The 23,390-nt window shown below is 40.8% G+C and overlaps 1 protein-coding gene across 1 annotated transcript in view; it reads right to left on the reverse strand.

The window, feature by feature from the left end:
- Pdcd4 (Programmed cell death 4) overlaps positions 1-23,390 on the reverse strand; it is a 374,027-nt gene that overhangs the window by 107,221 nt on the left and 243,416 nt on the right. The gene's annotated exons all lie outside the window — the stretch shown is intronic.

Raw genomic sequence — 23,390 nt, forward strand, 5'->3', positions numbered from 1 at the left:
TCTGTCGGCAACATTGAAGGTGGTTTTCCGTGGTTTCCCATTTTCACACCAGGCAAATGCTGGGGCTGTACCTTATTTAAGGACCGGGCGAGTTACTACAACAAGAATGGGGCGAACATTTCATCTGAACTAACACGGAAACTGGTGTTCGCAATGCCAAGCAGGTTAAAAGAAATAATGTACAGGAAAGGCAAACAAACGCGCTACTGATCGAGTTGGTGATATCTGTTTCTTCACTGAGCTGTGAACTCTTCTGGGATACAGTATGAATACATATGTCCAGACAAGTAGTGCCATGGAGTACGTTTTTGCTTTGTTACGTACTGTTATTTACTTCCAGTTTATTTTGTGCTTTTTAATGTACACTGCTGTACAAGGTATACGTTTGGGTTTTGTAATTTTGACCTGTACTCCATACTGGTCCAGCAATAAAGCATTTTGTTTTGGATGGGTTGGGTTATGAATACTTTTGTCCATTTCTGTAAATCCTGAGGGAAATAAGAGTGCCTCATCCAGACTGTGAGTTAAAATTTCTTATTACGTTAAAAACACGGGTTACATTAGATATATTGTTATGTAATCGGACTTAACGGCTTATTTGAATTCGGTGTATTTGAAAATTCAAGTCCAATTTATGCGTTTTTCCATTTTATGTAAATATGTATTGTGAAATAACACTGCTGAGATTTTTCCTATCAAATTTCATATCATAGGCAATGGAACAGGGCTATTCTATGAAAATAATTGTATAGACCATTATTTGTTGTTTAAAAATCTACATTTTTTAAACGATAACTGAATTTCATGACAGTGACAGTAAATGTTTTGTTATTGTTGGATGTTACCTTACTCCTAATCTCGACAAAAGAGTAGCGTTACAAAAACGTTGCAAAGTTTGGGCTGGGAAGACTTGGGAGAAAGAAGAAGAGCTGCTCGACTAAGTGGTATGTTCTGAGCTGTCAGCGGAGAGATGGCATGGAATGACATCAGTAGACGAATAAGTTTGAGTGGCATCTTTAAAAGTAGGAAAGATCATAATATGAAGATAAAGTTGGAATACAAGAGGACAAATTGGGGAAAATATTCATTTATAGGAAGGGGAGTTAGGGATTGGAATAACTTGCCAAGGGAGATGTTCAATAAATTTCCAATTTCTTTGAAATCATTCAAGAGGAGGCAAGGAAAACAACAGATAGGGAATCTGCCACCTGGGGGACTGTACTAAATGCAGATCAGTAGTGGTTGATTGATTCCCTCTTGTAGGTACTGAATTGTTCAGTGGAAAATTGTACACCTAGCCACTGATAAAATAACAAAAATAAATTAACGACAAAAATAATAATCGCAAAACAAACAGTACGACTCCGCGTGATAGGCTACCACAAAAGAGATTGAGAGCAAGCTCAACCACGTTCAGGAACGTACTGTCACTCCCATGGGAGTAAGCACAAATACGGTTTGGAGAGTATCAAAGCAGAAATTTACTTCCCCGGAAGAAAGTTAGCCACACCAGACAAAAGAAAGGTCATATTCTGACTAAATGTGGTTACCTTTTCCCGGTGAAGTATCGTTTTTCTATGATGTACCGTTAAGAATTTGGCGTTAAACAATACAACTACCAATCAGTATTATAACTAGAATCCTGCATGGATGCGGTTATCCGCCAAGTTGTCTTGATATTGTTATGTGAGAATGATGAAATATAAAGAGCCTTGAATCCATAAAGCCTTAAATCTGACCCAAGCCTAACTGGCTCCTGTCCGGAATTAGTGGAAGGAACAAAAATTCCGAAAGGGGACCGCTGAATACGTCTGCAGTTGTCGCAAGAGGAAATCCCTCACAAACCTGCAGGGGATCTCGAGCCACGTTTCCCCCCTGATCTATCAGTTTCAATACCTCGGGTGTAATATAGTTGAAATATCCGAGGATAACCATTTGTCCGACTCATTGGCTGAATTGTCAGCGTACTGACCTTCGGTTCAGAGGGTTCTGGCCGGGTCGGGGATTTTAATTGCTTCTGATTAATTATTCTGGCTCGGGGATAGGGTTTCTGTGTCCGTCCCAATACTCTCCTCTTCATAATCAGACGACATACCACACTACCAACCACCACAGAAACACGCAATAGTGATTACATCCCTCCATACAGGGTTGGCGTCAGGAAGGGCATTCGGCCGTAAAACAGGGCCAAATCCACCCGCTACCCCACAGGTGTGGGAAAAAGCTGTAGAAAAAGAAGAAGAAGAATACGAGGATAACCATTTGCGAACGACTTCCTTAGGAGTGACTGACAGTGTTGATTTAAGTTGTGCAATTATTTATATGTTAAGCATTCGTTCAGCCATTATTTTATTACCGATTAATGACGTCTCATAGTTATTGGCAATGACGGCTGCTCACTTAAATGTTAAAAATACCATAAACTTAGGAACGATTCCAAGTTTATTGAATTCCATTAGTCCTACATGTTTTATAAAACACTCATCCAGCATTGAAGAATGATATATCGCGGGCAGTGGTAACTGTGGCAACGCAACACACGTTGTAGTTTCTGTCTTCGCCGCTCAAATGTCAGGCCCCTAGTATAGTTACGCCTATCACGGCCATTTCAAGTAAAGGCTGAAGTCTAGGGATAGAAGGCAAATGGTTCGACTCCCAGCACACGGAAAGGGGAGGGTGTGGGAGGAATATAACAGCCCGGATGACCCAAGTGCCGCTGACCTCCAATGAACTGGGCCAAGCCGGACCAGGACAGCAACCGGTTTTTCCGAGGGCACCGCCCGATCCTTCCCGAACCAGATTGGGAGCAGTGTCCTATTATACCCGATCCATGTACCCACTGCTTTTACTGCATATATGTTCTCCTGGATCCTGATGGAGCCGGGTTGAATGGCAATTTATAAATTAAAATTTATGCTTACTACAATATCAGTAACTAAACAAACTGTAACAATTTTCTTGAGAATGCAAATTATATATCGCAGTAGTATCGGCAAAGTGTGCGATTATCGTCAATTGTTCGTATGTTGGTCATACGTGATTGAAAATAAAGCGGCGATAGTCTGTATGTTAAGACCAATTTCAAGATTCGTCTGGAAGTGAAGAGGTCAACTATGGAAAAACATTTATAAAGTGGCCAAAAATGATTTATGATCAGGAGTTTTACTTGCAAAATAAATTACAACAAAACAAATTATCACAATCGATTATTTTCTCTAAATAACATTCATTCTGGGACAAAAGGTAGATCACGCGGCATTCGAACTAGACGAAGGGATCACAATGTTTCGAAGTTCATTAGAAAGGGTAGTCTACGTAAAAACAGAAAAAATTGGTGTTGCTGCTGCATACTCTTTCTTTCATCGAAGCCGCGCCTAATCTCTAGTTATTACGAAATAATCTCTAACTACTTTTTTAATTGCGATTGTTGTTATAATGATGGCTTTTATTTTGATGTGGTAATGAAAGCGAGTGTTGCCTTAAAAAAAAAAATCACAATGAGATCAAGTTATCACACGGTATTTCTCATCTACTAATTTCTTAACTCCCCTGCCTGAAGACTTCACGGTTTGGAACTCCACGGTGAGAGGCAAATAAGGATGGATCAGACAGTTAACCCCAAGTAAAAGGACAGTGTGTCCAGACACCATCTTACAAACTCACCCAACGTTCCCCTGAACATCACTGTCGACACATCGGTACTGTTCAGAACCAGAAAATGTGAACATGAATGTGTTGATAGTTTATAAATATGTAATCGGATAGTAGCGCTAGCGTGAACGTTCACTCGTGTAAATTATACTATTATTATTCAGATACTAAAATTATACCACAAGTAATTAATCGTGAATTGTGAATTAAGATAAACAGGTTCACGAGACGAGCTGCAAGTAAAAGGAACATCACATCCAACAACAAATCGAAGAACGAAGTCGGAAAAGAACAAGTGTTAAATATACAGTGCATAACAGTCTTGTTTGTACACCCGACTTAGCAGATTTAGTGTCTTTATAATTTCTAAATAGTACAGAACCAATGCACGAGACTTGAGTAAGTTATTGTACAAGGTGTTGATAACTTAATGCTAGAAATCAACAGTCCCGATACATCATTTTAAAAGAATAGGAGTGAAATATGTTGTGTAGTGGCCCATTTGCTTGCAACAGTCTTGTTTGTACATGTTCACTCCTTTGTATTCGCTCGAGAACACTCCTAGTTAGCTGGTGTGTATCTGTGCTGTGCTAGTGTGTATAGTTTTGCAGTTACTGCACCAGGCCGTGAGTTACATAATGGATAAAAGAACAGAGTTAAGCGACGAACTAACAAGTGTAAGTGTATCTCTAGGATTGCAAGGGTAATCTTTGCGTGAAATTGGACGCAAAATAAATAAACGGCATTCCACAATACACTGTGTGTTGAACAAATTCAGATATAGAGGAACCACAAAGAATTTGCCAAGAAAAGCAAAAGAAAAGTTACTGAATAGGCGAGATGAACGTTATGATGTGAAACAAGTAAAACAAACACAATTAAGTCCGCGTAATGGTGGAAGAAAATGTGAATAAGAAAATATCAAGTCAGAAAATTCGTAGGGTATTTTGGGAATATGAGTATCACGGTAGACGACCACGAAAAGGCCGTTTGCTGCTAAGAAAAATCGACGAGCCAGAACGAAATTTTGCAGAGAGTTTGGAAACAAGGATTGTATGTTCTGGAATAAAGTTATTTGGTCAGAATAGACCAAAGTACCTATACGGTTCGGATGGAACAGTTATGTATGGAGAAAAGTAAATACAGCCAATAAACCTGAAAATAAGCTACCCACCCTAAGTCATCGAGATGGATCAAATATGATTTGCGGGCGCATATCTTCTTGTGGAGTGGGTCATATCAAAATCATCAATGATATCATGAACAGATGAGGTTATTTAAACATGTTAAGGAACAATGTCAAACAGAGTGCAGTTAAATGGGGTTGGGGTCTCGCTACATCTTTCAGCAAGACAATGACCCCAAGCACACAGCTGATATTTGCAAGCAGTGGCTGATATGGAACGTACCAACGCAAATGCGAACTCCTGCCCAATCCCCGACTTGAACCCCATAGAACATTTGTGGGTCAATCTAAAAAGAAGGACCAGGCGAGTTGGCCGTGCGCGTAGAGGCGCGCGGCTGTGAGCTTGCATCCGGGAGATAGTAGGTTCGAATCCCACTATCGGCAGCCCTGAAAATGGTTTTCCGTGGTTTCCCATTTTCACACCAGGCAAATGCTGGGGCTGTACCTTAATTAAGGCCACGGCCGCTTCCTTCCAACTCCTAGGCCTTTCCTATCCCATCGTCGCCATAAGACCTATCTGTGTCGGTGCGACGTAAAGCCCATAGCAAAAAAAAAAAGAAGGGTTCATGCAAGAAAACCCCAATCACTTGACCAGTTAAGAAGTATAGTCAACAAAGAATGGGGTAAAACCGACCCTAAAAGATGTGATAAACTGGTTCCTTCCATGCAGTGAATGTCCAAGGCAGTTTTCAAGGCCCGAGGACACTCATCGGAGTATTAAATCCAAAGTAACAAGAGTTTTTGAGTGAACTTTTCATTTTCTTCTGTAAGTGTACAAACAAGATTGTTGCACGATAAAACGTCCAGTTTTGTTAAATTGTAAGATTACAGATCTTTTTTTATTATTTACATTGTTTTATTAGTGTATCTATTACGATAGGGGCAATGAAATACAACACAACAATTGTATACAAAAATTTAACCGTTATTTCGTTGCAATAAGTTGGTGTACAAACAAGACTGTTATGCATTGTAAATGGAAGCACGGCCAGGGTTGCCAATCTGGTGATTTTGTCACCAGATCTGGTGTTTTCAGGAAGACGTATGGTGACAAAATTTGAATTTTGCGACAAGTCGAAAATATGGTGTTTTTCTTTAAAATTTGGTGACATATTTGGTGATTTTATAATAAAATGTCAATTTAAAAAAGAACTACTGTCATGAGATGTATAACTTAGTAAAATATTATGACCTATGATATAAAATATGATCTTAACATGTTTACGTAAGCGACTCGCTTGACAATAAAACCAGCGCCATTGTCGCGTGTGAGCAAGAGCGCTGGATTTTTAACAGCATCAGTGTTGTATTTCCGTGCATTATTGATCTTATTATTAAGGTGAATAATAGCGCGGTCGACATCATTCTTACTTGTAACAGTTGTAACTGGAAAAGTTAGAAAGAATCATGCGAGGAGTCCAGCTCCAGTGCCAATGTCGCTGTTAAAGATAGTGCGCTGGACTTTTGAGTTGTGATTGTGTGGTAGTGTCTACTTCTTAATTTATGTTAAATGTGTTAATTACAGAGTTAGTGTAGTTGGGAACCATGGGGAAGCCTCAGTATAAACAGCGATTTAGAGAGGAATGGCTTAAGGATGATAGGTATAATAAGTGGTTACTAAAAGTAGAAGGAAATGCCACAAAAGGCTTTTGCAAATACTGTAAAACTCAACTAGCTGCTAAATTAGGAGATATTGAAAAACATAGGAACACTGCTAAACACCTCAAGGCAGCCGAACCCTTTAGTTCTAATAGGCAGAAAACTTTAAATTTTAAACCAGTTAATATTGAGACAAATTTAGTGGAAGGAAGAACGGCACTTTTCATAGCAGAACATTGCTCGGTTCAAGTGGTTGACCATCTTAGCGAGTTGTGTAAAGTGAATTTTCCCGATAGCAAAGGGATTAATAATTTGAAGTTGCATCGTACAAAATGCACTGCTATAATACAAAACGTGTTAGCTCCTCATTTTGAAAAAGACTTGATAGATGATTTACGTGAAAGTGAAAACGGTTATAGTTTGTTGTTGGATGAAACGAATGATAGTTCAGTTACCAAGTTACTAGGCATTGTTATAAGATACTATTCAAAAAGAAAAAAGAGAGATTGTCGTGACATATCTACAGTTAGTAGAGTTGTCAGAATGTACAGCTGATGCTATAGTTGAGGCTTTGGAGAAATGTCTGTGTAATAAAGGTTTGGATTTGACTAAATACAAGCAATAGGAACAGACAATGCGTCTGTTATGGTAGGCATAAATCATGGCGTGTATGTAAAGTTAAAGGCTAAAGTGCCAAATCTACAATTAATCAGATGCGTTTGTCACTCTCTACAATTGGCAGTTTCACATGCATCAGGGTGTTTACCGAGGAACTTAGATTTCCTCATAAGGGAAAGTTACAATTGGTTTTCACAATCATCTCTACGGCAGGTTGTATACAAAGAACTATACGAGACAATAAATGAAGGCGACTCTCCCCCGAAATTAGTACAGTTAAGCCAAACTCGGTGGCTGTCCATCGAAAGTGCAGTGACAAGAATAATGCAACAGTGGACCGAGTTAAAAACACACTTTGAAATCGCTCGTCTTAAAGATCGCTGTTATACAGCCGATATTTTATATTCAATGTATAGCGACCCTCAGAATTACTTGTACTTGTCTTTTCTGAAGCCAATTTTGGTTGAAGTGCAGACCGTAAATAAGAAGTTCGAAAGTCGAAACCAAGATCCTACAAAATTATTAGGTGACCTAATCCTTCTCATTAAGTCATTATGCACCAAGGTTCTACTGTCCACTGTCAAAGTAGATGTCCTAAAAACAGAAATTAATAATCATCTGGACCCAAAGCCCTATCTAGGTTATGATTTCGAAACTAAAGTATCATCGTCCTCGCTTTCTGAAGACCAACAGAAACAACTACGCGATAGATGCGTGCAATTCATTGTTGAACTTATCCAACAATTGAGGCAAAGATTACCTGAAAATATAGGGATCCTTGAAAAAATGTCTCTCTTTTCACCCGAAAATTGTTTAAGGCCTTTTAAGTTGCAAATTATTGATATAGCACAACTCTTTCATGCTGACAATAATGTTATTGCGAAAGTAAAAAACCAGTGGAGAAATCTGCATCATATCCAGTGGACTGAAGTTAAGGACACTGTGAAATTTTGGGCAGAAGTTGATATGTATAGGGATTCAACTGGTGAAAACCCTTTCAGCGAACTTGCAAATTTAGCTATATCGACTCTCGTACTTCCTCATTCTAATGCGGATGTAGAACGAGTGTTCAGCCAAGTCAATATAACTAAAAATAAACTGAGAAATAGAATGTCAATACAAACTCTCCATTCGGTCTTGTGTGTAAAATTTGGATTGAATAGGACAGGGAAATGCTGTTATACATACGATCTACCGAAAGAAGTACTGCAGAAAATAGGCACATTAGAGTCATATAACTATCCGGGTCAAGTACCCTCAACTTATACAGATCAGCCATAAATAAACAAATATAGTACAGTTTTTAATTTGTGTATATAGTTTGCAATTAAATACACTTATGTTAGGATTGCGACAATTGATAACACGCAGTGAACATTTTATTATTGTAATAGTGCTAGTGTTTGAGTGTGACTTGTATTCAATTAATCATATGGCTATAATATAGGCTAGACCTATCTTTACAAGAGGACACCATTAGACTTACTAAACTTTAGAGGCAGAACAGCACAACTGAAAGGAGGTAAGTGTAAATTTAATGCATTATATTACTACATCTGGAGAATTTATAGAGTTTTCAAATCCAGATCTGGAGATTTCTGGTGTTTTTCAAATCCATATGTGGTGATAATGAGTATCTAGGAGTTGGCAACCCTGAGCACGGCCAAGCTCGCCTAAAACCTTAAACTGAGAGAAAGAGAGAGAGAGACTGATTTAGTAACACTCGCCGTACCATTCAATTTGGGTAGTAAATATCGGTGATATGAATTTGCATTAAAAAAGGAGACTAGAGAATTAAGAAAGAAGGGTGTTCGCTACCCTGCAGGGCACCAACCAATGTTCAACCCCATTGGCGCACACGGCTGCGCAGATATGTACAATAGTCCTACGTACTTCCAACACATTGGGCACGAAGGGACTAGGAACGTCGCAATCATCAATCAGAAGTGCTCACAGAGAGTAACTCGTGTAATTCGAGTGCACAGTAGTGCGAATCTCTCAAAGTAATCTGGGTCTACAAACGTGCGTATGTCCTTAATTCCTCATTGAGCTTGAAAGCCGACTTAATTATGAATATAATTTTTGATCGTTAATTGACTTGATACTTGAGGTTAGTATGTTGATGGTCATGTCTCGTGATTTCAATATGTGACTAGTCAAGTTGGCAGCAATGATGATCCATTAAAAAAGGATAATAGGGCGGCGATATTTGCTTTTTAGTGTACAGTCTGACGTGAAGAGTACTATAGTAAAGTTGTTCAAGCAAGCAATGAACAGTACGCGGCCTGGGAAATACGTCTCTGCCTGATAGTACCCTGAATATAATTCGAAACTATATTTACGTCACGAATTGCTCAGTACGCTAGAAGAACTGGGAGGCATCAACAATTCACTTTTCTGACTTAAGAGCACACTGCCGACACAAAGGAGGCAATTACAGTGAAATTCTGAGATCGCTCATCAAGGATAGCCACAATACGAGAACGGGGAAAACGCCCGTTTGAGGTTACCGAGAAGGACTCGGCCATGCAAAGTATGATGAAATGAAATGGCGTATGGCTTTTAGTGCCGGGAGTGTCCGAGGACATGTACGGCTCGCCAGGTGCAGGTCTTTCGATTTGACACCCGTAGGCGACCTGCGCATCATGAGGATGAAATTATGATGAAGACGACACATACACCCAGCCCCCGTGCCAGAGAAATTAACCAATGGTGGTTAAAATTCCCGACCCTGCCGGAAATCGTACCCGGGACCCCTGTGAACAAAAGCCAGCACGCTAACCATTTAGGCATGGAGCCGGATGCAAAGTATGATAATCAGAGGAGATACGAAGGTAAGAATCTGTTTTTCGAAGGATTAGGAAAGAGGTGTGAAACTAAAAAATGGATGAAGATATAGTTGCAAATAGGAGGCTGGGACTCCGAGACAGTCAGTCTACAATGAAGATGTATGGCAGTGTGAAAGGCCATTCCATAGAATTCCCAAGTTCACGGTTTTACGTCAACAGTTCGCCATGTTAAAATACGAATTCTTCGGTGGCTTCAAGAGACTGTTCAAGACTTGTCATTCAGTGTGTATTTTATTTACCGATATAATGAGCTTCATAAGAGAGGTGAAATAATATACATTTACGGGCAAATTGAACGCCCGGCGCGATCATGCGAGGTCGCTTCTGGTTCCTATCGTAAAGGAAGTGCTCTGAGAGAAGTGTTCCTCTTATCACGTAAGTTGATGTTAATAACGTATTACTATGGTGTTATATTACTTACTCAATTTATTACGTAGGAGGCTGCCATATATCATTTCCAGTGCTGTAACATCACCCGAGTTCTGGACAATGGACAAACATCTCGGGTCATTTCGTGCTTTGCCGAACAGGTTGGTCAGGAAGTGGCCACTCCTCCAAAAACTGATTTTTTTCATACCCGCCGAAACAGAGGCGTTTCAATGAGGTAACTTTTGAGTGCACGAGGGCGCTTTTCTGTGCGCAAACATGGCTACTGATCATAGTGCGTATACAATCGAGCAGGCGACTGGCGATGCAATGGAGGCAATTCACACATTCGCTTCCGTATCCGACCGGATTAGGTTTCTTTTTTTGCTAGGGGGTTTTACGTCGCACCGACACAGATAGGTCTTATGGCGACGATGGGATAGGAAAGGCCTAGGAGTTGGAAGGAAGCGGCCGTGGCCTTAATTAAGGTACAGCCCCAGCATTTGCCTGGTGTGAAAATGGGAAACCACGGAAAACCATCTTCAGGGCTGCCGATAGTGCGATTCGAACCTACTATCTCCCGGATGCAAGCTTACAGCCGCGCGCCTCTACGCGCACGGCCAACTCGCCCGGTAAGGATTAGGTTTCATGTGTATAAAATACCGTATTCGACCTTAGTCGGATTTGAATTCGCGCCAACTTTGCACATTCAAAAGTACGTTAGATGACGCAGTATATCAGTTTTCCGGTAGATAGCGGGCAGATGAATATTTTTAGTGAAGCTTACGGGTAATTTCCCGCGTTGTGGCCTTTGTGATCTAAGTAAACACGTGCTATTCTCGAGTTCTCTTATCTGCGCAGTTGAAAATCAAGTGGCGCTGAGTGATGTAACGAGTAGATATGGCAAGCAAAGAATTTATATCCCTCGAACAAGTGACCGAGTTATTGCAAGCTGAAGATTCGGGTGATTATCTCATTCCGGAATTAGATTCTAGTGACAGTGACAGTGAAAATGAGGGGGCAGAGACTTCCTTATTTTGCGCTGACAATGACATACCAACCGTGTCTCCGACGAGTCGCCAAGTTATCATCCCCCTTTACCAAAGTTCGTGGCCAATGCAGGTTTAAATATCGGCGTTCAGAACAGTGACGATGCGATATGTTTCAATAAATTTTTGTCAGAGGATTTTATGACGTATGTTTGTGAGCAGACAAATCTGTACGCAGAACAGGTAATTAGTACCGCGCCACGCCCATTCACGAAGTATTCAATAATGCTGACATGGAAACCAGTTTCAGTGTCAGAAATGAAGCAATTTTTAGGGACCGGGCGAGTTGGCCGTGCAGTTAGGGTCGCGCAGTTGTGAGCTTGCATCCGGGAGATAGTAGGTTCCAACCCCAATGTCGGCAGCCCTGAAGATGGTTTTCCATGGTTTCCCATTTTCACACCAGGCAAATGGCGGGGCTGTACCTTAACGCCACAGCTGCTTCGTTCCTTCCCACTCCTAGGCATTTCCTGTCCCATCGTCGCCATAAGGCATATCTGTGTCGGTGCGACGTAAAGCAAATAGTAATTGTTAGGGGTAATGTTTATTCATTGAATTATTAGAAAGCCAGCTATAAAAAAGTACTGGGCGGAGGATCCCACTTTTGAAACTCCACTTTTTTTCTAAAACAATGCTTAGGAACCGCTTCGAAAGTATAATGTCCTTCCTTCATTTCAATGACAACAGGCAGCACGACATTGCAGATAGGTTCTACAAAATTAGGCCGATACTACAGGGTCTTTTATATGGCTTGCTCCGTGTGTCAGGGGAACACCCACGGAAGGCGATAGCCGGGTGATTCATTTGCCGAGAGATATATTGCTCTGAGTGGTGCTGCGGAGCCAGCTAAAAACAAAAGACCCTGTAGAACAGCTTAGTGACCAGTTTCCTTTAGTGTACACCCCAGAGCAAAACCTGTCACTAGATGAAGGAATGCTGGCTTGGATATGGCGCCTTCGAATCCAGTGCGGCATCTAGAAAATCGCTGGGCTGCGAGACAATGCCCGCGGACGAGCTGCGAGAGAATGTATTAAAAGTGAAATTCCGAGATGGCTCCAGTGCTTGAATCACGGACGGGGGAAACGTCCGTTTGAGGTTACCTAGGAGAGTAATGGTTTCGGCCACGCAAAGTACAAGAAGCAGAGGGAGACTATGTTTTAAATGATCTGTGGAACGAAAAAGGGCTATAAAGATCTAGTTGCGAATAGGAGGCTTAAGGACCGAGGCACACACAGTCTACAACGAAGACGAAGACGTACGGCAGCGTGAAAGACCACCCCACAGTTGCCGGCCGATACGCTGTGAAGGCATCAGTAACGAAATCCGTGAAATCAACTCTGAAAAGCCTGCAGATATTCGCAATCTTCACTTAACCATGATGGATCACATGACATACGACCGAAGCCTTTCCGATAGTGGTGCACGTCAAGTGGCATGTAGAATGCTTCTTGCATGGGGCAGTTCCCAACGTACCCATGACGTCATCTTCACAGACGAATGCACTATTAATTGCAATTTACATTCTCAAAGCATCCGTATTTTAAGTAACGACGGACACCCCCCCCCCCATGTGTTAACTAGAAACCCACCGCACGCGATGGTGCGAGTGAGACACACTTTTAGCCAGCAAGATGGAGCATCGGCGTACTTCGCACTGTGTATGCGTTAAAATCGGAAAAAGAAATTTCCCAAGCGTCGGTTTAGAAAAGAGTCTGAAGATTTATTAGCTTCATTTATCTGGTCTGCACAGAATCTCCATCTGACACACTGAGGATTCAAGAGGCACGGAGTCGGAATCGCACAACGCACCATTTGTCAGAATATGGCAATAGTACAACAATGACGTTCTCCATACCGATGTTCTGGACTCGTGCGTCAACAGGTACGTGACCAAATCACACACTCAGCCATATTGTTGAAAATAGAAGAGAGTGTACCCACTCTAAACTATAAAGCGCTCAGCCAATCCGATTCGAGCTGGCGACAATCTGAAAAGACAACTTTGGCAGCAGACTAGAAGTGTGACAGTAACTGCTTAACAATATCAGCGGGACCGACCTACAGTTTACGGCTTTCTGCAGGAGACAATCGAGCGTATAGGCAGTACGTTGCATGTCCTTTATTCTTATTCTCTCCACTGAAACTAGCACGTTCAATTGCGGCATCAGTTTAGTCAAGTGTTGATACACTCCTATGTTATTTCTTATTCATTCACGAATATTAAGAACAACTGAGGGAAAAGAAACCTACGAAAATAGTGCGCGAACAAAATAGAAGCCTAGCATTATACAGCATCAGGCCCAGACACCCCCATTTTTTTCCTAATTCAGAGGAAGATAATATTACGGTGCAACTCGGAACGGTTCATTCATCCTGTTGCTCACTGTAAGACGGCGCGTGGGTGGAGACCACCAACAAGCAGTTCGTATTGATCCTGCTCGAAAGAGCCCGCACTTCGGGAGCATAGCACACTAACACGTTCTTCTTACCTCTTTTCAAATTTAGTTAGATTAGATTATACCGTATTAGACATGTTTGCGAAATGAATAACGGGTTTAGTTTAGTTTAGTTTAGTTTATTCCCTTTCTTATATGGCGGGGCTCAGGCCTGCTATTATGCCAAACCATATTACACAACAGCTTTATACAATTTACAGAATAATGTACATAAAATCATTATTAACATATATTTCTAAAAATCACTATTAATTTACTTAACCTCTATAATTTTGTACCCTTATTGATAATTAAGAGCTAATTATTAAATTTTTACGTTTGTGAAATCTACTTTTACATATTTGAGTACCACATTAACATTTCCTTTTGAATAGCCTCGGATTGCCTATGCCTCTAATTTCAGCTGGGATTGAGTTCCAGGAACGTATGGTAGCAGGTATGAATGAGTTGTTGTACGAGTTACTGTGGTGAATGGGAATGGACAAGAGGGAACGTGTGGATGACCTTGAGGGAGCTCTATCGGAAGGGGAGAGGTATTTAAAGTCTGTTCTAAGATAGTCTGGTTTGCTTGTTTGCAGAATACTGTGGAGAAGGGAAACAGCGTGGTATTTACGTCGTTCAGTCAATCTTAGCAATGACAGCTGAGAGAAGAAAGGGCTAATATGAGTTTGGATTGGGATATTTAATACGAATCGAGCACACGCATTGTAGGCTCGCTGTAGTCGACATGAAAGTGTTTTGCTCATACTATTATAAACTACATCTCCGTAGTCAAATATTGGAAATATTAGACTCTGTACTAATAATTTTCTTGTGTTTCTTGGAAGGAAGTCCCTCATCCTTTTTGCAGAATGTAATGAGTAGAATATTCTTTGACAAATTTTTGTGACATGTTCCGACCAACTTAAATATTTATCGAATACTACTCCAAGGTTCTTTACATGATCGCTAAATGTTACTGATATTCCACTGAGCATAACACTGGGTATAGACGTGTTTTGTATTTTAGCATGAGATTTATACGTGCCAATTATGATGGCCTGTGATTTTGATGGGTTCACTTTCAGGCCATGCCTGTTGGTCCAGTCATTAACATTTGCTAGGTCTTCGTTTAACTTAGCGAAGTCATTAGGCTTTGTGTGAATATATAACTGAATATCATCTGCATACAGGTGATATTTACAATTGGTCAGCGTCTCAGATAAGTCGTTCATGTACAATGAGAACAAAAGTGGTGACAATACTCCTCCCTGAGCCACGCCCATCTTAGTGGTTTGCCACGAAGATGTATCGTTTCCCACTGATACGCGCTGCTGACGATCACTAAGATAGGAGTGTACCCAGGTTAGAGTGCTGTAAGAAAATTTCAGCGCCTTAAGTTTAGCGAGTAATATGTCTCTCTCTACACAATCGAAGGCTTTGCTTAAGTCCAAGAGAACAAGTATAGTCATTTGTCCTTTATCTATAGCTAGTTGCATGTCATTTGTCACTTTAACTAATGCAGTGGTAGTAAAGTGGTTTTGTCTGAATCCCGATTGATATTTGTCAAGTAAGTTGTACTGTATAAGATATTCAGTCATTTGTTTATGTACTATTTTCTCCAACAATTTTCCTAATATACGAAGGATACTTACAGGACGATAATCTTCCGGACTGTTGGGGTGGTTGTTTTTAGGGAAAGGTCGGATGATTGCATGTTTCCAATTCGAAGGAAATACTCCAGTCATGAGTGAGTTATTAATGATATGCGTGACCGTTGGAAGTATGATATCTATGATTCTTTTTAAAAGAGACAGGTTGATTCCATCATGGCCAGTGGACCCTGACTTTATGTCACTGAAGACTTCCCTAACGTCACTGGGGGACTGTAAGGATTCCAGCAAGATATAACAGATATCCTGGATTTAGGAGGTCAAATGGATTGCACTGGCAAAAATGAGTGCAATTCGACTAGACAGAAGAGTAACTGAATGGGTGGCTATATTTCTAGAAAATAGAATTCAGAGCATTAGAGTAGGCGAATCTTTGTCTGACCCTGTAATAATTAAGAAGGGAATTCCTTAAGGGAGTATTATTGGACCTTTATGTTTTCTAACATGTTGTTGTTGTTTGAGTCACTGTGATGTTTGGGACATCACTGCATGTTTTTAATTATTGAACTATGTAATTAATTGATAAGATGTGTATATTTAATCACTGATAGGTCATGTTTAAATTAATATATATATAGGGATTTTATCATCCATTTCAATCGTCATTTCATTTCTTTGTATCGCGGCTATAACGTATTCTGAACGAACAAATTATTGGGTAAAGTATTTCAACATCATGCATATTTATAACTTGCAGTAAATTTTCCAATAGCCGTTGTGAGGTGACCAGAGTCAGAATATAAATTTCAGCCCAATTCCAGGAAAAGTACGTCATCTAGGTTACGAGAGACCTTATCCTCTCTACCTCATGAAGAGACAGTTGATACATTATTAACACCCACTTTTCAAACTCCGCTTCGGGACGCTTTATTTCAGCGGGAAAGTTCAGCCTATGTGAATGAACGTAATGAAGCAACGTGATGGATTCACAGCAATACACCGGAAAAAGGATGAGACCTCTAATCTTACTGGACCATGTGATATGGCTGATGGAAGGAGACTTTTGAACCGATATATACCACCGACAAGAGCTGGAGAGGACATTCAGATTCTGATTCTTATTCATTTTGAGATTCACATTCACATTCTTATTGGACATTCTGATTCTCACTCTTGGAAGACACTCTTACTACGATTCTACGTCTGCACGTCGGAGAAGATTTTAACTTAGTTCACTTCGCATCTGAGTATATTCTACTCAAAAGTTACTCTCATTGGGATTTGTTATCTCAATGACGAGAGGTAGTCAACGGGAGACCGGTTTTGACTAGTTAGGGGAGGAGAGCTTTTATTATGAACTTAGCTACGCTACTGTTCCGTAATACGGAAGAATACGAGTGTATTCTCTCCATGAACATAACCCATGGTGGTTTTGCATTTAAAATTAGGACTCATTACGACTTTATGTACGGAGTACAGTAGGATGTTTTAAAGACAGTAAGTAGGACTGGAATCCAACAACAGATGAAGCAGCCGGCACGAGAGATCCACCCACCTTCAGCTTCAAGACAACAGTCTACAACTGGTGAGCTAAAGGCATAAGTTACTGCAAGTCTTCGCGCAACAGTTCATTTTAAAAAATAATTTCATTCAATTTTTCTTTTGCTTCCGTAAGTTCAGATTTCGTTAAAACACCGTTACGTCACGTTTTTCATCTTAATAAACAGCTGTTTTAATTTTTATGTTCTGAAATTATTATTAATGATCCTTAAATTCCAAGTTAGTGTACTTAATGATTTGTGTTCCGTTCACCTCACCCCTGGGAGTTTTTGAGTCTCATTACGTATTATTATTATTATTATTATTATTATTATTATTATTATTAATTATCTACTTTTGTTTTCAAGCCATAAGCTTGAAGACTGGCGCCCTTGGGATACTGTTTATGGAGAAACAATGACATATCATTTATTTATTTTAATATTAAAGTGACCCGCCACGTTATAATTTTGTCAAACATCTGTAGGCCAAGTGGGTACGTCACATCATCAGTCAATAGACTGGTTTGATGCAGCTTCCATGCCACCCTATCCTGCGCTAACCTTTTCATTTCTAGGCAGCTATTGCACCCTACATCTGCTCTAATCTGATTGTCATATTCATATCTTGGTCTACCCCTACCGTTCTTACCGCCTACACCTGCTTCAAAACCAACTGAACACGTCTTTGGTGTCTTACGATGTGTCCTATCATTCTAGCTCTTCTTCTCGTCTGATTTAGCCAAATCGATCTCCTCTCGCCATTTCGATTCAGTATTTCTTCATTCGTGATTCGATCTATCCACCTCACCTTCAGCATTCCTCTGTAACACCACATTTCAAAAGCTTCTATTCTATTTCTTTCTGAGCCAGTTATCGTCCATGTTTCACTTCCATACAATGCCACGCTACAAATGAAAGTCTTAAGAAACATCTTTCTAATTCCTATATCAATGTTTGAAGTAAGCAAATTTATTTTATTAACAAAGCTCTCCCTTGCTTGTGCTAGTCTGCATTTTTTGTCCTCCTTACTTCTGCCATCGTTAGTTATTTTACTACCCAAGTAACAATATTCATTTACTTCTTTTAAGACTTAATTTCCTAATCTAATATATCCTGCATCACCTGCCTTCGTTCGACTGCACTACATTACTTCTGTTTTGGACGTCCTGATTTTCATCTTGTACACCTCACCCAAGATACCGTCCATACCATTCAGCAGCTTCTCGAGATCTTCTGCACTCTCAGATAAAATTACATTATCATCGGCAAATCTCAAGATTTTGATTTTCTCTTCTTGGATTGTGATTCCCTTTATAAATTCCTCTTTGTTTTCCTTTACTGCCTGTTCTATGTAAACATTTGAAAGGAGGGGGGACAAACTGCAGCACTGCCTAACTCATTTCTGAACTGCTGCTTCTTTGAAGAAGCCCTCGATTATTATCACTAAAGAATGATTTTATACAAATTGTAGATAATTCTTCGTTCTCGGTATCTGATCCCAATCACCTTCAGAATCTTAAATAGCTTGGTCCAATCAACATTATCGAATGCCTTTTCTAGATCTACGAATGCCATGTAAAAACAAAAAATGGGTCTCCCATTTCATCCCCCTGTGGGTGGGGGCGGTAGAATAACACCCACGGTATACCCTGCCTGTCGTAAGAGGCGACTAAAAGGGGCCCCAGAGGCTCTGAACCTTGGAGCGTGGGTTGGCGACCACGGGGCCATCAGCTGAGTCCTGGCATTGCTTCCACTTACTTGTGCCAGGCTCCTCACTTTTATCTATCCTGTTCGACCTCTCTTGGTCAACTCTTGTTCTTTTCCGACCCCGACGCTATTAGGTTTGCGAGGGCTAGGGAGTCTTTCATTTTCACGCCCTTCGTGGCCCTTGTCTTCCTTTAGCCGATACCTTCATTTTTCGAAGTGTCGGAACCCTTCCATTTTTTCTCCCTGATTAGTGTTAGGATGGCTGCCTAGTTGTACTTCCTCTTAAAACAATAATCACCACCACCACCATCTCCCATTTCATCAGCATCAATAGCCTCTTCTTGTTCCAGAACCAAATCATCTACATCTTTACCTTGATACAACTGTTGGATATGTTCCTGCCATCTTTCTGCTTTGTCTTCTCTAGAAGTGGCTTTCCATCTGAGTTCTTAATATTCATACACCTCGATTTCCTTTCTCCAAATGTTTCCTTGATTTTCCTGTATGCAGCATCTACCTTTCCTAGGACCATACAACCTTCGGCCTCCTTGCATTTCTCCTCCAGCCATTCTTCCTTAGCTACCTTGCACTTTCTATCCACTTAATTCTTTAATCCCCTGTATTCCTTTCTGCCCTCTTCATTTCTAGCATTCTTGTATTTTCGTCGTGCATCAATCAGGTCTAGTATCTCCTGAGTATTCCACTGATTCTTAGTTGACTTTTTCTTCCTTCCTAAGATTTCTTCAGCAGCCCTACTGACTTCATTTTTCATGACTATCCACTCTTTCTCTAATGTGTTTCCTTCAGCCTTTTCATTTAGTCCTTGTGCAACATGTTCCTTGAAACAATCCCTCACTCTCTTTTCTTTCAACTTGTCTAGGTCCCATCTTTTTTAATTCTTTCCTTTCTTCAATTTCTTCAACTTCAGATGGCATTTCATGACCAACAAGTTGTGGTCAGAGTCCACGTCAGCTTCCGGGAAAGTTTTGCAATCCAACACCTGGTTTCTGAATCTCTGCCTAATCACAATGAAGTCGATTTGATACCTTCCAATGTCTCCAGGTCTTGTCCATGTATACAGCCGTCGTTTGTGGTGTTTGAGCCAAGTATTGGCAAGGACTATTATAAATTATGATCAGTGCAGAATTCGAGCAGCCGACTTACTCTTTCGTTTCTTTCTTCCCAATCCAAATTCTCCTACTGCATTACCTTCTCTTCCTTGGTCTACCACTGCATTTCAGTCTCCCATCACAATTAGATTCTCGTCACCTTTTATATATTGTATTAAATCTATATATTCATATAATATTTCGATTTCCTCATCATCCGCTGAACTAGTAGGCATATAGACCTGCACTACTGTGGTGGGCATTGGTTTAGTGTCTATCTTGACGACAATTCTTTTACTATGCTGGTCGTAGCAACTTACCCGCTGCCCTATTTTCTTAGTCCTTATTAAACCACCAACTCCTGCATTTCCCCTGTTTGATTTTGTGTTGATAATTCGGTAGTCGCCTGACCGAAAATCCTGTTCTTCCTGGCAACGTACTTCACTTATACCAACTACATCTAACTTTAGTCTATCCATCTCCCTTTTCAGATTCTCTAACATACCACAACGATTCAAACATCTAACATTCCACGCTCCGACTCGCAGAATGTCAGTATCCATCTTCCTGATGATCGCCCCCTCTCGTGTAGTCCCCACCCGGAGATCCGAATGGGGACTATTTTACCTCCGGAATATTTTACCCGGGAGGAAGCCATCATCAGTACATCATTCATGCAGAGAGAGAGATGCATGTCCTCGGGAGTTAGTTACGGCTGTAGTTTCCCGTTGCTTTCAGCCGTGTAGCAGTATCAACACAGCCAAGCCATGTTGAGTATTATTATAAGGCTATTTCAGTCAATCATCCAGACCGCCGCCCTTATAACTTCCGAAATGCTGCTACCCCCCTTTCGATGAACTATTCCTTAGTCTGGTCCCCCAACAGATACTCATCGAATATAGCTGCACCTGCGGCTCGACTATCTGCTTCATTGGGACACGCAAGCCTCCCCACCACGGCAAGGTCGCATGGTTCGCAGGGGAGGGTTTTCTCTAATATATATAAGTGATATGAGTAAAGAAGTGGATTCAGAGATAAGGCTTTTTGCAGATGGTGTTATTCTGTATAGAGTTTTTTTTTTTTTTTTTGCTAGGGGCTTTACGTCGCACCGACACAGATAGGTCTTATGGCGACGATGGGGATAGGAAAGGCCTAGGCGTTGGAAGGAAGCGGCCGTGGCCTTAATTAAGGTACAGCCCCAGCATTTGCCTGGTGTGAAAATGGGAAACCACGGAAAACCATCTTCAGGGCTGCCGATAGTGGGATTCGAACCTACTATCTCCCGGATGCAAGCTCACAGCCGCGCGCCTCTACGCGCACGGCCAACTCGCCCGATCTGTATAGAGTAATAAATAAGTTACAAGATTGTGAGCAACTGCAACATGACCTGGATAATGTTGTGAGATGGACAGTAGGCAATGGTATGATGATAAACGGGGTCAAAAGTCAGGTTGTGAGTTTCAAAAATAGGAAAAAAATCCTCTAAGTTTTAATTACTGCGTTGATGGGGTAAAAGTTCCTTTTGGGGATCATTGTAAGTACCTGAGTGTTAATATATGGAAAGATCTTCATTGGGGTGATCACATAAATATGATTGTTAATAAAGGGCACAGATCTCTTCACATGGTTATGAGGGTATTTAGGGGTTGTAGTAAGGATGTAAAGGAGACCCCCAACTAGAATACCGTATGGTTGCAGTTTATGGGACCATCACCAGGATCACTTGATTCAAGAACTGGAAAAAATCCAAAGTTAAGCAGTTCGACTTGTTCTTGATTATTTCCGACAAAAAAGTAACGTTACAAAAATGTTGCAAAGTTTGGGCTGGGAAGACTTGGGAGAATGACGAGCTGCTCGACTAAGTGGTATGTTCTGAGCTGTCAGTTGAGAGATAGCGTGGAATGACATCAGTAGACGAATACGTTTGAGTGGTGTCTTTAAAAGTAGGAAATATCGCAATATGAAGATAAGGCTGGAATTCAAGAGGACAAATTGGGGCAAATATCAGTTTATAGGAAAGGGAGTTAGGGACTAGAATAACTTACCAAGCGAGATGTTAAATTAATTTCAAATTTCTTTTCAATTGTTTAAGAAAAGGGTAGGAAAACAACAGATAGGGAATTTGCCACCTGGGCGACTGCCCTAAATGCAGATCAGTAGTGATTGATTGATTGATCGATCGATCTTCACCAATACAGATATACTCAATATACTTTGTTACAGCTGCTGTACACGAAGCTAGTTATTTCCTACCATTTTCTTTTACTCCACGTAATTAACTTCTGTTAACCGATTCGCAAGTGTCCCTCCCAAAGCACAAGTTTCTGAACAGTGACGCTGTTACTGTTAGGGAGGTTACATGAAGAAATGAGCGAAGGGGACTTCTACAAGTACAAAACAGCTGCACTGCTTTTGCATACAACATATTAGATATTATGTCAATTAACCTTGGAAAGGTGCTCCTTGTAAACCTGGTTCTACTGATGGCGGTAGCTTATGTTGTTGCTTTGAAATGCGGATTAACGAGATAATTAGCTCCGATGTATTTTTGCGACGAGTTTTTGAAATGGGCAACATTCTTAAGTTTTCAGATAATCTAGGAAAGGCACGCTATATAGAGAGCCATTACTCAAGATTACCAAGAGTGAAGCGACTGGTTGTTAAAAAAAAAACCACAACCTTGCGTGAGATTCCAACCTTTGAGCACCGTCCACTATCACAACTCCGAATACGTCCCTGCCAAGTGAGCTTTGCAAGGTTTGACATGCAGCGCGCAGTTTCCAGCCTATATAGTACCTGCTCCTGTTCTCTGTGTGCACCTCCTGTTGTAAGGTACGTGTTTTTCGTATCTGTGCTCGTTTTACGGGTTCATTCGAGGTACCCATTATGAATAGTGGCGCTCACGATTCCTGCTGTCTTCTAGCCCGGTTTAGGGTGAGGAATCGATGAATTTCAAAACTGTAGTAAAAGCGGCGGGATGCATAACACTAAATTGCAAGGGGCTGGTGAACCACCCGGTACACTTTATATTCAGATACAATATTTGCACCTGGATAAATATTGTCTTTCCTGCGTCAGTCAAACACACCTGAGCTGTGGAGAATGTGGACCAGTGTTTGAACATATGGACTGATAACAGTGATGTCAACTTGCACCTCGACTTCCGCACAAAATATTACTGTTCCTAGTTGGAAGAGTTGAGTTTTATAAATTAATGTTCTCTACACCTCTGCTACCGTGTGCAGGCATTTTGATCTGATGTCATCTAAGCTACTTGCCTGCTAATTTCCACGTTCCGTTTTACTGTATTGTCTGAATTTTAATTATGTAAGTGAAGATCACAGATCACAGATGTCGAATAGACTGCCCTCTGCCGAGTTCCAATCAACGGTCTTAGGACCCAGAAGCAGACAAGCGTGTGTTTGTTCCACGATTCAGACCGTATTTTATACAGGGCGTCGTGACGCAAGGTAGACATCATCTTATTTTAAACTTTGTCTCAGGCTGCTTGTTGTGTTTCGTCTGCCACCTTTTGAGATTCGATTTAGGCAGAGTGCCCAGTCGCCGTCGACCACGCCGTAGACTGCGAGTTCATGTCATTATCCTCTGATAATTTGGATGAGGGTCATCGTGTCTTGTACAGCAAGTGACGTTCCAGCAGTTTTCTGAT

Source organism: Anabrus simplex, chromosome 1 (genome assembly GCF_040414725.1).
Source record: "Anabrus simplex isolate iqAnaSimp1 chromosome 1, ASM4041472v1, whole genome shotgun sequence".
In the NCBI taxonomy this organism is placed as follows: domain Eukaryota; kingdom Metazoa; phylum Arthropoda; class Insecta; order Orthoptera; family Tettigoniidae; genus Anabrus; species Anabrus simplex.